Genomic DNA, 13,443 nt, shown 5'->3' with positions numbered 1-13,443 from the left:
GGACAAATAAAAGGAAGGACTTTGCATAGTGCATAGTTAAATTATGGAATTCACTAACACAATATGTAGTGATGGCCACCAATTTGGATGGCTTTAAAAGGGGGTTGGATAGATTCCTGGAGGAGGAGGAGGAGGGGGAAGAGGCCGTATCAATGGCTACTAGCCCTGATGGTTATGTGCTACCTCCATTATCCAAGGCAGTAAGCCTGTGTGCCCCAGTTGCTGGGGAACATGGGTGGGAGGGTGCTGTTGCACCATGTCCTGCTTTGTTGATCCCAGGTTGACAGCTGCTTGGCCACTGTGTGAACAGAGTGCTAGACTAGATGGACCCTCAGATGGAACTTCTTATATTCTTATGACCCCTGTTTTCATCCTGCACCACCACCCACAATATTGGCTACAACCAGAAGTGTTCAGTCACAAGAGGTACATTGCAAAGAGTTTGGCTTTCCTTGTCCTGAAACTGACAAATTAAAATTGCAACAAGTGCAGAAGGAAACCATGGGACGAGTGTGATTGTTATAACCCCCTAAATAATACATTTATCATTGTTTGACATCCGCTGCCTGCAACACCGTGCAGGGTCTTTTTATGATCTACATCCATAAACTGTGCATGGAATTTAATTAACTGTATTAGAGGAAATGACACCTATGATAGCTTTAGCCGCTGAAACGTTGGCCTGGTTTTATGCCCAGCTATCAAACTATGAGCTCTGGGGCAACTGGCATGAAGCCACACATATACACAGCAGAAGGAGGCATGTAGGGAAATTACACTGAATTTTCCAGGGGTTTAGTTAGAAAAGATCCCCTCCTCAAAAGCTGCTTCTCGGGTATGAGAAATCAGGAGGGAGTTGAAAATGCAAATAAAGGGTCTAACTTATTTTGGGTCATGGTAGTATCATTGGACACCGTCCGTCAGGCCGATGTTCTGCACATGGTCCAGCTAAATGAATGGGATCTACATAAGAATATGGATTTAGGAGAGACGCACCATAGCAACATGGTAAGCAAAAAGCCTCCCATCCTTCCTATCTCCAGTTGAAAAGGCAGTGGAATATGTAATAGGGAAATACCTCTGCCTGTGTCTCCAGAAAGCTGGATGATGCTGGGTTAAGTGGATACATAACCTGATGTGAGCTAAGGCAGCTTCCTATGACCAGGGCACTTCAGATTGTATTAACTGCATAGGAAATAGCAGCAGGGTTGTATCCGGTCAAGAGGGCAGGGCTCCTTCACCTTTAACTGTTGCGATGAAGAGGAAATTTCACCAGGTGGTGCATGCATATTATTATTATTATTATTATTATTATTATTATTATTATTATTTATTTATTTATATAGCACCATCAATGTACATGGTGCTGTACAGATAACACAGTAAATAGCAAGACCCTGCCGCATAGGCTTACAATCTAATAAGTTGTAGTAAACAATAAAGAGGGAAGGAGAATGCAAACAGGCACAGGGAAGTGTAAACAGGCACAGGGTAGGGCAAAACCAACAGTGTAAAGTCAGAACAAACTCAATATTTGAAGGCTATAGGGAAAAGAAAAGTTTTGAGCTGAGTCTTAAAAGCAGTGATTGAGTTTGTAGTTCTCAAGTGTTCTGGAAGAGCGTTCCAGGCGTAAGGGGCAGCAGAAGAAAAGGACGAAGCCGAGTAAGGGAAGTGGAGGTCCTTGGGCAGGCGAGAAGCATGGCATCAGAGGAGCGGAGAGCCCGAGCGGGGCGATAGTGTGAGATGAGAGAGGAGAGATAGGCAGGAGCTAGGCAGTGAAGAGCTTTGAAGGTCAGTAGGAGAAGTTTATATTGGATTCTGAAGTGAATTGGAAGCCAATGAAGAGATTTCAGAAGTGGAGTGACATGGTCAGAGCGGCGGGCCAAGAAGATGATCTTAGCGGCAGAGTGGTGGACAGAGACCAGCGGACTGATGTGAGACGAAGGAAGGCCAGAGAGAAGAAGGTTGCAGTAGTCCAACCGAGAGATAACCAGTGCGTGAACGAGAGTCTTGGCAGAAGAGACAGACAAAAATGGTCGAATCCTGGCAATATTATACAGGAAGAAACGACAGGATTTAGCTACTGCCTCGATGTGAGGAGTAAAGGAGAGCAAGGAGTCAAATATAAAGCCAAGACTACGAGCTTCCTTGACCGGAGTAAGCGTGACATCGTTGACAGTAAGGGAGAATGAGAGGTGAGGAGAAGGTTTAGGAGGAAAAACTAGCAATTCAGTCTTTGCCATGTTAAGTTTCAAACGACGATGAAGCAGCCAGGCTGAGATATCTGAAAGACATGCCGAGATACAATCGTGAACATCTGGAGAAAGTTCCGGAGATGAAAGATATAATTTTCTATACAAATAATAATAATAATAATAATAATAATAATAATAATAATAATAATAACAATAATAATATATTTATTTATTTGTTACCCGCCTCTCCCTCTAGATCGAGGCAGGGTACAACACAAATAAGAACACCATAAAATACATAAAACATACATAAAGATGCAAGAGCCCTGTCCGCCTTTTCATATCCAAAGGGAGAGGTGGGTAAGTAATAAATAATTTTATTATTATTATTATTATTATTATTATTATTATTATTATTATTATTATTATTATTATTATTTGGTCACCCTAATTATTGTGGTTTTGAGTGGGGCTGTGCATGGACCCCCCAAACTGCTTCATGGCCTGTTATGGAACTTTCGGATCGGGCCCAAACCACTTCGGGTCAATCCGACTCTCTCCCGCTCCGCTCTGCAGAGCGAGATCCGGAGGGGCGGATTGAGATTTTCCCCCCCCTTACTTACTTACTTGCCTCTGCGGTGGTTGGCGGAGGCAGATAAGTGGGGAAGGGGGGACAAAATGGGGGCCAAATAACCCTCCCCCCTGCCCCCTTATGTGGCTCTGCCACCGTTGCTGCATGGACTGCGGCAGCGGAGCCAGGTAAGCCTGCCTCCCCCCCCCCCCACGTACCTGTGTCCATTGCGGTCCAGCACCGGCTTCAACTGAGGCCCAGGCCTCAGTTGAAGACAATGCCAGACCACGACGGACACAGGTAAGCCCCCTTCCCCCTGCTCCCTTACCTGGCTCCACCGCCATCACCGCACAGACTGTGGTGGCAGCGGCAGAACCAGGTAAGCCCCCTCCCCCCATTTACCTGCATTCGGAGCTCCAGAAGGAGGCGAACCACTTCGCCTCGATCCGCAGCTCCCCCGACCCGATTCGGATCCACCTTTGGCGGATCGGGTCGCTCCGCTCCGGATTCACGATCCGAATCGGAGCACAGCACAGCCCTCGTTTTGAGTAACTTCCGCGCATTTTGAAGGGGCGTAACCCTCTTGACCCCCTTGAGGCCAGGGTGAGATCTACGGGCCACTGATGTCATTTAAAATCCTTTAGGAACCAAGCCCTGTTTCCTTGCCAAAAAGAGAAGAACACCCCCTTTATAAAGCCCCGTGCTGACTCAGCTGGGCCAGTTAAAGATCTGTGCAGCATTGTCGAAGCCAAGCAAGGAAACAATTGTAGCACTGGCAGGCCTCCAGAAGCACTCAGCATGCATTGGGATTGGGATTCGCACGATGCAGTGGCTGAATAAATGCTTCTAGCAGCGGGTGACCTTCAAGAATACATTTGTACCAAAACCCTACACTTTCCAATGTGTCCACAAAAAAGCTGTTGCTGCCCATGTCACATCCCGGGTGGAATCGCCCCATATCTGGCTTTGGTTGTGAGGTGGGAAGGAGGGGGCTTTCAAGATAAGCTCAGCTTGGTGGTCATGGGTCCTCTTTTACGAAAGGACAGTCCTGTATTGGGAAGGCTGCCAGGGGGCTGTCCTCTGTTTAAAGGTGTCCTCAGTTTGAAGGACTCGCCTGTCCAGTAGAGGCTGGTGGCTCTGACCTTGGTGGGGCTGTGAATGTGCTCTGGGTTTCATTCAGACCCAACCAGAACACTAAAGGAGTTATCCAATGTGCTGAATTATTTATTTATTATTTATTTACATAGAAATAAAACAATAAAAAGGAAAAAAAAGATTTAAAAAACCCAGCAAACTAAAATTGTTCAGTTTAAAACAAATTACCAATAAAAACAGTGGCAGATTAGTTGAGGAATGCTTCCTGGAAAGGACTTGTTTTCAGGAGGCACCAGAAGCAGCCTCATATTGGTACCTGCCTGACCTCCAGGGGCAGGGAGTTCCAAAGAGAAGGAGCCACCACACTAAAGGCTCTTCTCCTGGTGGACCTGAATCAGGCCAAAGATCCATGTGGAACCACCAGTTCCATGCCCTTCAGTGACCCCAGTGCCGGGGCAGGTTAGTAAGGGAGAAGGCATTAGAACCATTTTTGTGAACTGTATAATTACACGTTGATTCATATAAGCACTATTAGCCTTGTCATTGACTATGGCCACAGCTAGACCTAAGGTTTATCTTGGGATCATCCAGGGTTCGCCCCTGCCTGAGCACTGGATCCCCTGTGTGTCACCTAGGTGAACAGGTTTGACCCCTGGACGATCCAGGGATAAACCTTAGGTCTAGCTATGGCCTATATTAGATTTTATGTGGCTCTTTTGTTCTGGTGTGTATTTGATACATCGTGACCGTTTTAGTTGTTCAATGTGTAGCACCTGTGAGTTGGCCAGAGAAAGGGGTGCTACTGAGGAATAATGGTATGTCTTTCAAAATGTTCTCTAATCATATTCCAGGTGAGTTGTTGTATTGTCCAAGAAGGTCCTGCTTCTTTAAGGCTTCTCTCCAGGATAGATTTCAGATCTCTTGAGAAAGGACCATATATATATATATATATATATATATATATATATATATATATATATATTCTCGGTTTTAAAAGACAGCTTTATTACCAAAAGATGGTTTATCTGTCATCCGTCATAGCGATTGCATTCATATAAAAGAGGACATTGTAACAATAATAATAAAAAGATTCCACGAAGCCAATTGATGGAAAAACAAGCCATAGCTAGATAAGGTCAGTAATAAACTGAGCTACCACTTTAAATGCCGTGCTTTCCGCTTATGACGAATGCGGACTTTCATCTGGATCCAGGGAAACAGGACGGGAAGGCTTGTTTGTGCAAATTCGCCTGAGAGTTGAACCCAGGGTGGGGGTGGGGGTGAAACTAATAAGATGAAGTCACAATTCGAACACAGCTAATCAGATTTTGCTCTGTGATTACATCATCATGAATTCATGCAAGCATGACTCATTCGTTCCTTCATTTAAAATATTTTAATCCTGCTCGGATTAAAAATATTTAATTAAAGTTCCCGGAGCAGTTTATAATCACTCAGTAAAATAAGCCTGCAGGTTTACAATTGAAACAGACACGACTCACAAGGAAGAGGAGATGAGGAGGGGAAAGGGGGAAAAAAAGGAGTAGATTTTCAGCAGGGCTAGGGGAATGGCCCTGTTCCACCTCTCATCCCATGGTGTGGGAGCAGTCCAACTCTGCCTATTTATTTTATTTATTTATTACACTTTTTATACTGCCCAATAGCCGAAGCTCTCTGGGCGGTTCACAAAAATTAAAATCATCATAAAAGAACCAACAGGTTAAAAGCACAAATACAAAATACAGTGTAAAAAGCACAACCAGGATAAAACCACGCAGCAAAATTGACATAAGATTAAAATACAGAGTTAAAACAGTAAAATTTAAATTTAAGTTAAAATTAAGTGTTAAAATACTGAGTGAATAAAAAGGTCTTCAGCTGGCGACGAAAGGAGTACAGTGTAGGTGCCAGGCGGACCTCTCTGGGGAGCTCATTCCACAACCGGGGTGCCACAGCGGAGAAAGCCCTCCTCCTAGTGGTAATGATAGGGCCGGTCCTGCTCATTCCCCAATGAAATAAACCCTAAGCACGTATAACAACCTTCATTGCCATTCATTCTTCATTCCTCTACTGTCTACATTATTTACACCTCCCTTCTCTCCTTCAGCCGTCTTGCAGTGCCGAAATGAAGAATTGTAAACAATCCTTGGTGGAAAGGCGTGATGGTGAGTTTTGCTTTTTTTTCGCTACGTTACTCTGCAAATTGTAATTACGATCATTATCATCATCATAAACAGCCACCTAAGTGAAGGTTATATTATTTGGTCTTAGAAAAGGGATATTATCATGCAGGAACAGAACATATTTGTGTTTCTAAAGAACAAACTCTGAAACACTGATTATCACAGCAATTCAAGTACCATTTTTTTTTTTACCCTCAAATAGAAACTGCCAAACGGTCACGTCTTTGCCAGCCAAGATGGACATGGATCTTTTCCAACAAATAAACTGGCTGACAGCACAATCCTATACGCTACTTAGAACCAAGTGCCATTGAGTTCAATGGACTTACTCCCAGGAAAGTGGATATAGCTTCACACTGGTAAAGTTCATTTCTAGATGTCAGTCATCTCATCTCTGACCTTATTCTTACATCCGTATGAAGACGATTATTATATATCTCTTTTCTCACTCTTGGCGTTTTTTCTAGACGGACATGATGGGCTTTGCCTAGTCTTTTACTGGTTCAGAAATATCCTGAATATTGAACATGTTTTAAGAATGTCTGCTTTCTGGATGTTTGTGTGAACGTATATTGGTAGGTCAGTTTCTGAAGGTTTTATGTAAAAATAAATAAATGATGTGACTAATGGAATAATTCTAACTTTTTCCTGTTGACATAGTTTTTAAAGTTCTGTAGCCAGTGGTGTATATTTTTCTCTCTTTTCCTCTTCCTTTTCTGCAACATTTTTGTCATTAGGTATTGCTATGTCAATGAGGTAGGTGTGTTTTTCTTTCTTTCCTTTTTTTGTTTGTAACTGTTATGTCTGGTCAATTGCAAAGTATTATCTTGTCTGTATGAATTGTTCTGTTGTTGTTGTTGTTGTTGTTTAAGCAAAGCCAAAATTACAGTTATCAAGCATGGCTATGCAAGAACACTTAGGGGCATGAGGCTGAAATGCCTCACCTCACACGCCTAAGCACACCTTCCAAGTCATCAACAGTAAGCTCCGTTGAACTCAATGGGACTTACTTTTGAGTAAACATGCAGAGCGTTGCACTGTAAATCTAGGACAATAAGAAATGTGGTTCACATTTATTAGACTCAAGCTTGATTGCCAGTCTTTCTCTTCTCATCCATATTAGAGAATGATGTGCACTACATTTTAATCTGGGGAGAGGGCAAAGGCAAAGGGGGGGTTGCCAAAAGAATAGCAGCCTATTTTAGTTTAACGCTTTAACTGCCAGTAACTAAGCGTTAGGAGAGGGATCCCAACCTTTTTAAAATGGGGGAGAAACTGTGCAAAAGTTGGAAACCACCAAACGAACAGTGGTTGGGGAGGGGAGGGGCAATCAGGGGATGGGGCGGGGCAATCAGGGAACAGGGCGGGGCAATCAGGGGAACCCCAGAGGTTGGAATTGTTACTGCAGGTAGCCCAGATTTGGTCTGTGCTTTATTTTCTATCCCCCTAATTTGTTATACGTAGATTCCAGTTTTATTAATGCTAGTATTAAAATCGTATTTTTCTGCCCACTTTGTAATGAACTTTGCTCTTTAAGTTGACATCAACTCCATCAACAGTCTGAGGCCATGGAGCTCCTCCCTAACTTAGGGTGACCATATTTGGGAAACCAAAAAAGAGGACACCTAGTGTGTGGGGGGGAAGCAGCTTTCTGAGTCCTGCAGAAAGTACGTTATTCCCCCGCCACCTTAACGAACCCGATTGGAGTGGAGCAGGGGAAAGGATTTCATTCTGCACCACCACCATCCACTCCAATGGGGGCCTTTTCTATAATGTCCACGAATGACCCACTTTCCCTTTTAAGACCTCAATTGGAGCTTGGGGTGGGGGAATGATGTGCCTCAAGAAAGCATGTCATTCCCTCCTGCCACGCTAATGGCAGCCTTAAAGGGGAAGGTGTGTCATTCCAGGACATGATTGAAAATTATAGAAAATCCCCCCTGACACCATGGAAAGAACAAAATCCAGGACAAATCTGGGGAAATCCTGACAGTTGGTCACCCTACCCTAACTGCTTGGTGCTTGGGAAGGCAACAGAACTGAACTTGGCTGATGCCAGGATATTCCTCACAATGCAAAACACTTTAAAAATGTATTGTTCAGAGTTTCTGTCTCCATCTCACACAGCAATAATAGAATCATCTGCCCCTGAGGTTCTGCCAGAACCGTCAAGATAATAACGACTCATTTTCAAAACATCAAGCAAGCTGTGCAGAAAATTCAGGGGAGGAAGTTGAGTGGATTGGAAGTTTCTTCTGCCTTGGACTCCCTGTTTTTGTTTGCTTGTTCTTCTTCTTTTCCCTTTTTGAACTGAGAAGTCTTTGAAGGGTTTAGAACATCCACACTGCAGGAGCCTTCGACCTGAGTCTTCTCACATGTTCCAACGGAGAAGTTCTGCGACCAGAAGATCAAAGCTACTTTTACGGTGAAGTCGGCAAACTTTATTCTGAAGCAGTCCATGCGGCTGACACTAGGAGAGAGGTTTTATGTTAGGGCCTGTGATCCTCTCTCTTCTCTTTCTTGCATCTGGTTCCAGTGTCAAGGAGAAAGAGTAGGGTGACCATATGAAAAGGAGGACCAGGCTTCTGTATCTTTAACAGTTGTACGGAAAGGGGAATTTCAGCAGGTGTCTTTTGTATGCACGCAGCACCTGGTGAAATTCCTTCTTCATCACAACAGTTAAAGTTGCAGGAGCTATACTAGAGTGACCAGATACAAAAGAGGGCAGGGCTCCTGCAGCTTTGATTGTTGTGATGAAGAGGGAATTTCACAAGGTGCTGCTTGCATACAAATGACACTTGCTGAAATTCCCCTTTCAATACAACTGTTAAAGATACAGGAGCCCTGTCCTCCTTTTTGTATGGTCACCCTGAGAAAGAGGGAAGGTCTAAAACCAACAGAGGAGCTAGCGGAGGAGAGGAATAGGGGAGGAATAGGTCGTGGGCTCTCCCACACTAGAGGCCTTCAAGAGGCAGCTGAACACCCATCTGTCAGGGATGCTTTAAGGTGGATTCCTGCAATGAGCAGGGGGTTGGACTCAATGGCCTTAGAGGCCCCTTCCAACTCTACTATTCTATGATTCTATGAATACTGACCTGCTTTGGAGGTCATGTTTCAGGGTAATTCTTAGGGACACTTTAAAGGTCCCTTTGCCCCAATCAAGTGCACCACATAGGGTGGTCACCTGGGGTCCTCTATTTGAAGGTCTGCCAGAGGACCATCATTATTTGAAGGCAACTTCCATTTCAAGGGATGCCCTGTCCAAACCTACTTCAAATATGAAGAACCATCAGAATGGTTCCTCATCAACAGTTAGCACCTGGACAACAGACTGAGCAGGTAGGCCACACAGGATCCCTAGTTACAGTCACCTGCTTTCTTTCTTTCTTTCTTTCTTTCTTTCTTTCTTTCTTTCTTTCTTTCTTTATTTATTTGAACATTTGTATCCTGCCCTATATCACTAGGATCTCAGGGTGGTGTGCAAATTAAATTCTACAAACAATATAAAACAATAAATATACACAGTTAAAAATGAATTAAGCCCTAAATCAAGCTAAAACCAGTATAGAATTTAAAAGCAGTAAAAAAAAAAACCCATTAAAACAGTTAAAACAATGTGCATCTTGGTGAGATAGTTTGTATTTCTATTTAAATTGTAATGGTTTAATCTAAATTTGCATCTATGTGTATAAGTTAACATGCAAATTTGGTGCAAATTTGTGTCCTCTTCCTGCCCTCTGTTTGGTCAGAAATTAACAGTCGCCTCTCTTGGATATAGGGACTCTCAATCTAGCGATTACGATTAAGAGCTGTACCTGCACACCACCTGCACACCATTCCCTTTTCAAAACTGCCGTTCTACGTTTCTCTGATGTGAATCCAACTAGACTTGGTGGCATTTCGAATAAGCACCTCTTGCCTATTCACAGCTCAAAGAAAAGAAGGTGGAATGAAGGTGAGGATTCTCGAAAGACTTTGGGGATATGCAGAAGGCATCTTCTCCGTTGCATACTGCCAAGTCAGTGCGGCTATCATTTTCAAATTCGATGTTATGCTGCCAACCCCATTATTGATCTAATTTTCTCTGCCGAATACTTATTAATGTTATCTTGTTGCCCCCTTGATGCATATGGCCTTGTGTAGCTGGAATGGCAGGCTGTAATTGTCCCTTGGCAGAGAATTATTCATATTTTCCTATCTTGAAAAGAATGAGCAGCATATGCAGTTACACTAATGACTTCGTTTCTGAAGACTTCGTGTACTGAGAATGTGGCATTCTTAACGTATTATGGCTAGATTAACCATCGTTCATTTTAAATATCCCATTTAGAAGTGCATGTTTTGCTTACTAAATGCCAAGTCCTCACTCTGTGTGTGTGTGTGTGTGTGCATGCGTGCGTGCGTATTTACCCTGCTGCAAATATTTTGCAGCTACTAGGTCCTTAATTCTTTTTTTTTTCTTTTGCTGCCTCTAAAGCATGCTTGCGATATAAACTCAACTGGGATAAGACAGAGAAAGAAGACACCCCCCCCAAAAAATGCACCAGCTGCTGCTTTATGACTTGATTTGTTTTAAAGAGTGAGATATTATGAATTGGATATTCAGAGTGAAGTTCAGAATTGATCGGATTACACTGGTGTGACTGATCATTTTGAATCAAAATGTAAAGCGAGAGACAGGCGAGATTTTCACAGTGGTTTGAGAGACGCTTTGCTTCTTATGCTGTTCCCCAAATATTCCTTTCATCTCATTATCGCCTGAAAACAGTTCTTGCAGGGTCGTGGTTGTGGTTTTAAAGAATACAACCCCTTACAGAACCTGTTTACCAGAGGTCAAGATGGACTGAGTGCACACAAAAGCATTCCCCAAGCTCAGGAGTTCAAACCAATTCTCCATCGGGGTTTCGCCAGAAACCGAAACCCCTTTTTCCAACCATTGAATGCTTGGTTTTCCTGGCTTTTGCATGTTTTTTCCACCATTCTAAAATGTTAAAATGCCTCTCCTGAAACTTAATTAAGAACATCAGAACATCAGAAGAGCCCTGCTGGATCAGACCGAGGGTCCATCTAGTCCAGCACTCTGTTCACACAGTGGCCAACCAGCTGTTGACAAGGGACCAAGAAAGCAGGACATGGTGCAACAGCATCCTCCCACCCATGTTCCCCAACAACTAGGGTATACAGGCTTACTGCCTCTGACCCTGGAGGTTCCACTTAGCCATCGGGGCTAGTAGCCATTGTTGGCCTTCTCCTCCAGGAATTTATCCAACTCCCTTTTGAAGCTATCCAAATTGGTGGCCATCTTGTGGTAGTTCTTGACAGTAAGAGCTTTAAGGTGCAGTTGTATGCATGTTTAGACAGAAAAAAAGTTCTACAACTCCTGGCATTCCCCAGCCAGCATGCAGGGAATCTATACAACCCAATAGCCGAATCTCTCTGGGCGATTCACCAAAATTAAAACCATCAAACACAATTCAAGGTGTAAAACAACCACAAAATAAAACCACAATATAAAAGTACGATATAAAAATCCAACCAGGATAAAATCGAGCAGTAATGCAGAGATTTATACAGACTTAAAATACCGTTTTAAAACAGCAAAGTTAAAAGACTAAGAAGGTGAACTGTTAAAATGCTGAGAAAATAAATAGGTCCTCACCTGGCATAGAAAGGAGTATAATGTAGGTGCTAGGTGAACCTCTGTAGGGAGCTCATTCCACAGCCGGGGTGCCACAGCAGAGAAGGCCCTCCTGGTAGCCTTCTGCCCCACCTCCTTTGGCAGGGTCTCAGGGAGAACCACTGAAGATGATCTTTGGGTCTGGGCAGGTAAATATGGGAGGAGGTTTTCTTTCAGATAACCTGGTCCCAAGCCGTTTAGGGCTTTGAATGCTAATACCAGCACCTTTTGACTATGCACCTGTGTATTGTCCTCTTGGCTCTCCGTTACTGCCTTGATGTTTAACTCTGCCCTGTTTTGGATCCTGCCCATTCTCCTGATTTGCTTGGATTGACAGTCAGGTCTCCTGTATCATAGAAACATAGAACAGCAGAGTTGGAAGGGGCCTATAAGGCCATCAAGTCCAACCCCCTGCTAAGTGCAGGAATCCACCCTAAAGCATCCCTGACAGATGGTTGTCAGCTGCCTCTTGAAGGCCTCTAGTGTGGGAGAGCCCACAACCTCCCTAGGTAACTGGTTCCATTGTCATACTGTTCTAACAGTCAGGAAGTTTTTCCTGATGTCCAGCTGGAATCTGGCTTCCTGTAACTGGAGCCCATTATTCTGTGTCCTGCACTCTAGGATGATCAAGAAGAGATCCTGGCCCTCCTCTGTGGGGCAACCTTTCAAGTATTTGAAGAGTGCTATCATGTCTCCCCTCCGTCTTTTCTTCTCCAGGCTAAACATGCCCAACTGTTTCAGCCTCTCCTCATAGGGCTTTGTTTCCAAACCCCTGATCATCCTGGTTGCCCTCCTCTGAACACGCTCCAGCTTGTCTGCGTCCTTCCTGAATTGTTGCGCCCAGAATTGTACTTGACTTCCTCAATGACATTTGCCTAGGTGTGACAGCACAGCCACTAACCTTTACCCTATGGGAAGGACTTTGCGTAAAGGAATCCTCTCCCAAAGAAGGAGCTCTTAGAGAACTAGCACATTAAGGTTAAACTGGAACCCTCTCACTACATGGACACCAAGGTTTCTATGTGCAGAGCAGTAGTTGTTTATCCTTCCTGAACATGAAAGATCATTCAAGCACCTACTTAACCATCTCATTGAAATCCATGCATCATCTTGGATGGTTCTCAACACCTCACTCTTTAAAACTTTGCATTAAGAGCCAAAGAGAATCAAAATACTTAGACGTTTCAAGAAGAGGGAAAGTCTATTTGCTGAGAAATAGAATGAGAACATGCATAGAGTGACCATATGGAAAGGAGGACAGGGCTCCTGTACCTTTAACAATTGTATAGAAAAGGAAATTTCAGCAGGTGTCATTTGTATGTATTTGCATGCCTGGTGGAATTCCCTCTTCATCACAAGAGTTAAAGCTGCAGGAGCTCTGCCCTCTATTGTATCTGTTCACTCTAGTATCGCTCCTGCAGCTTTAACTGTTGTGATGAAGAGAGAATTTAATTTTACTAACATTTAGTTTAGAATTGAACAAATTATGACTTTTCTAGCAGCTTCTAAACCCAGATGTGATGGGAGAAATCATGCCTCTTTTTGTCCCGAACAATCCGTTCCACATCCTGTTCAATATTTCCTACTTTTAATCTCAAATCTGGATCAACATCGAGCCGATTTCTAGGCTTATTCTTCATATAACAAAATGTCAAAAATGTTTGTTCACAAAGATATGTGGAACAAAAGAGAACTAGATGTTTCAAAGCTTTTTCACCTAAC

This window comes from Elgaria multicarinata, chromosome 17 (genome assembly GCF_023053635.1).
Source record: "Elgaria multicarinata webbii isolate HBS135686 ecotype San Diego chromosome 17, rElgMul1.1.pri, whole genome shotgun sequence".
NCBI lineage: Eukaryota > Metazoa > Chordata > Lepidosauria > Squamata > Anguidae > Elgaria > Elgaria multicarinata.
The sequence above is the reverse complement of the archived record's forward strand: the minus strand, read 5'-3'. Positions refer to the sequence as shown.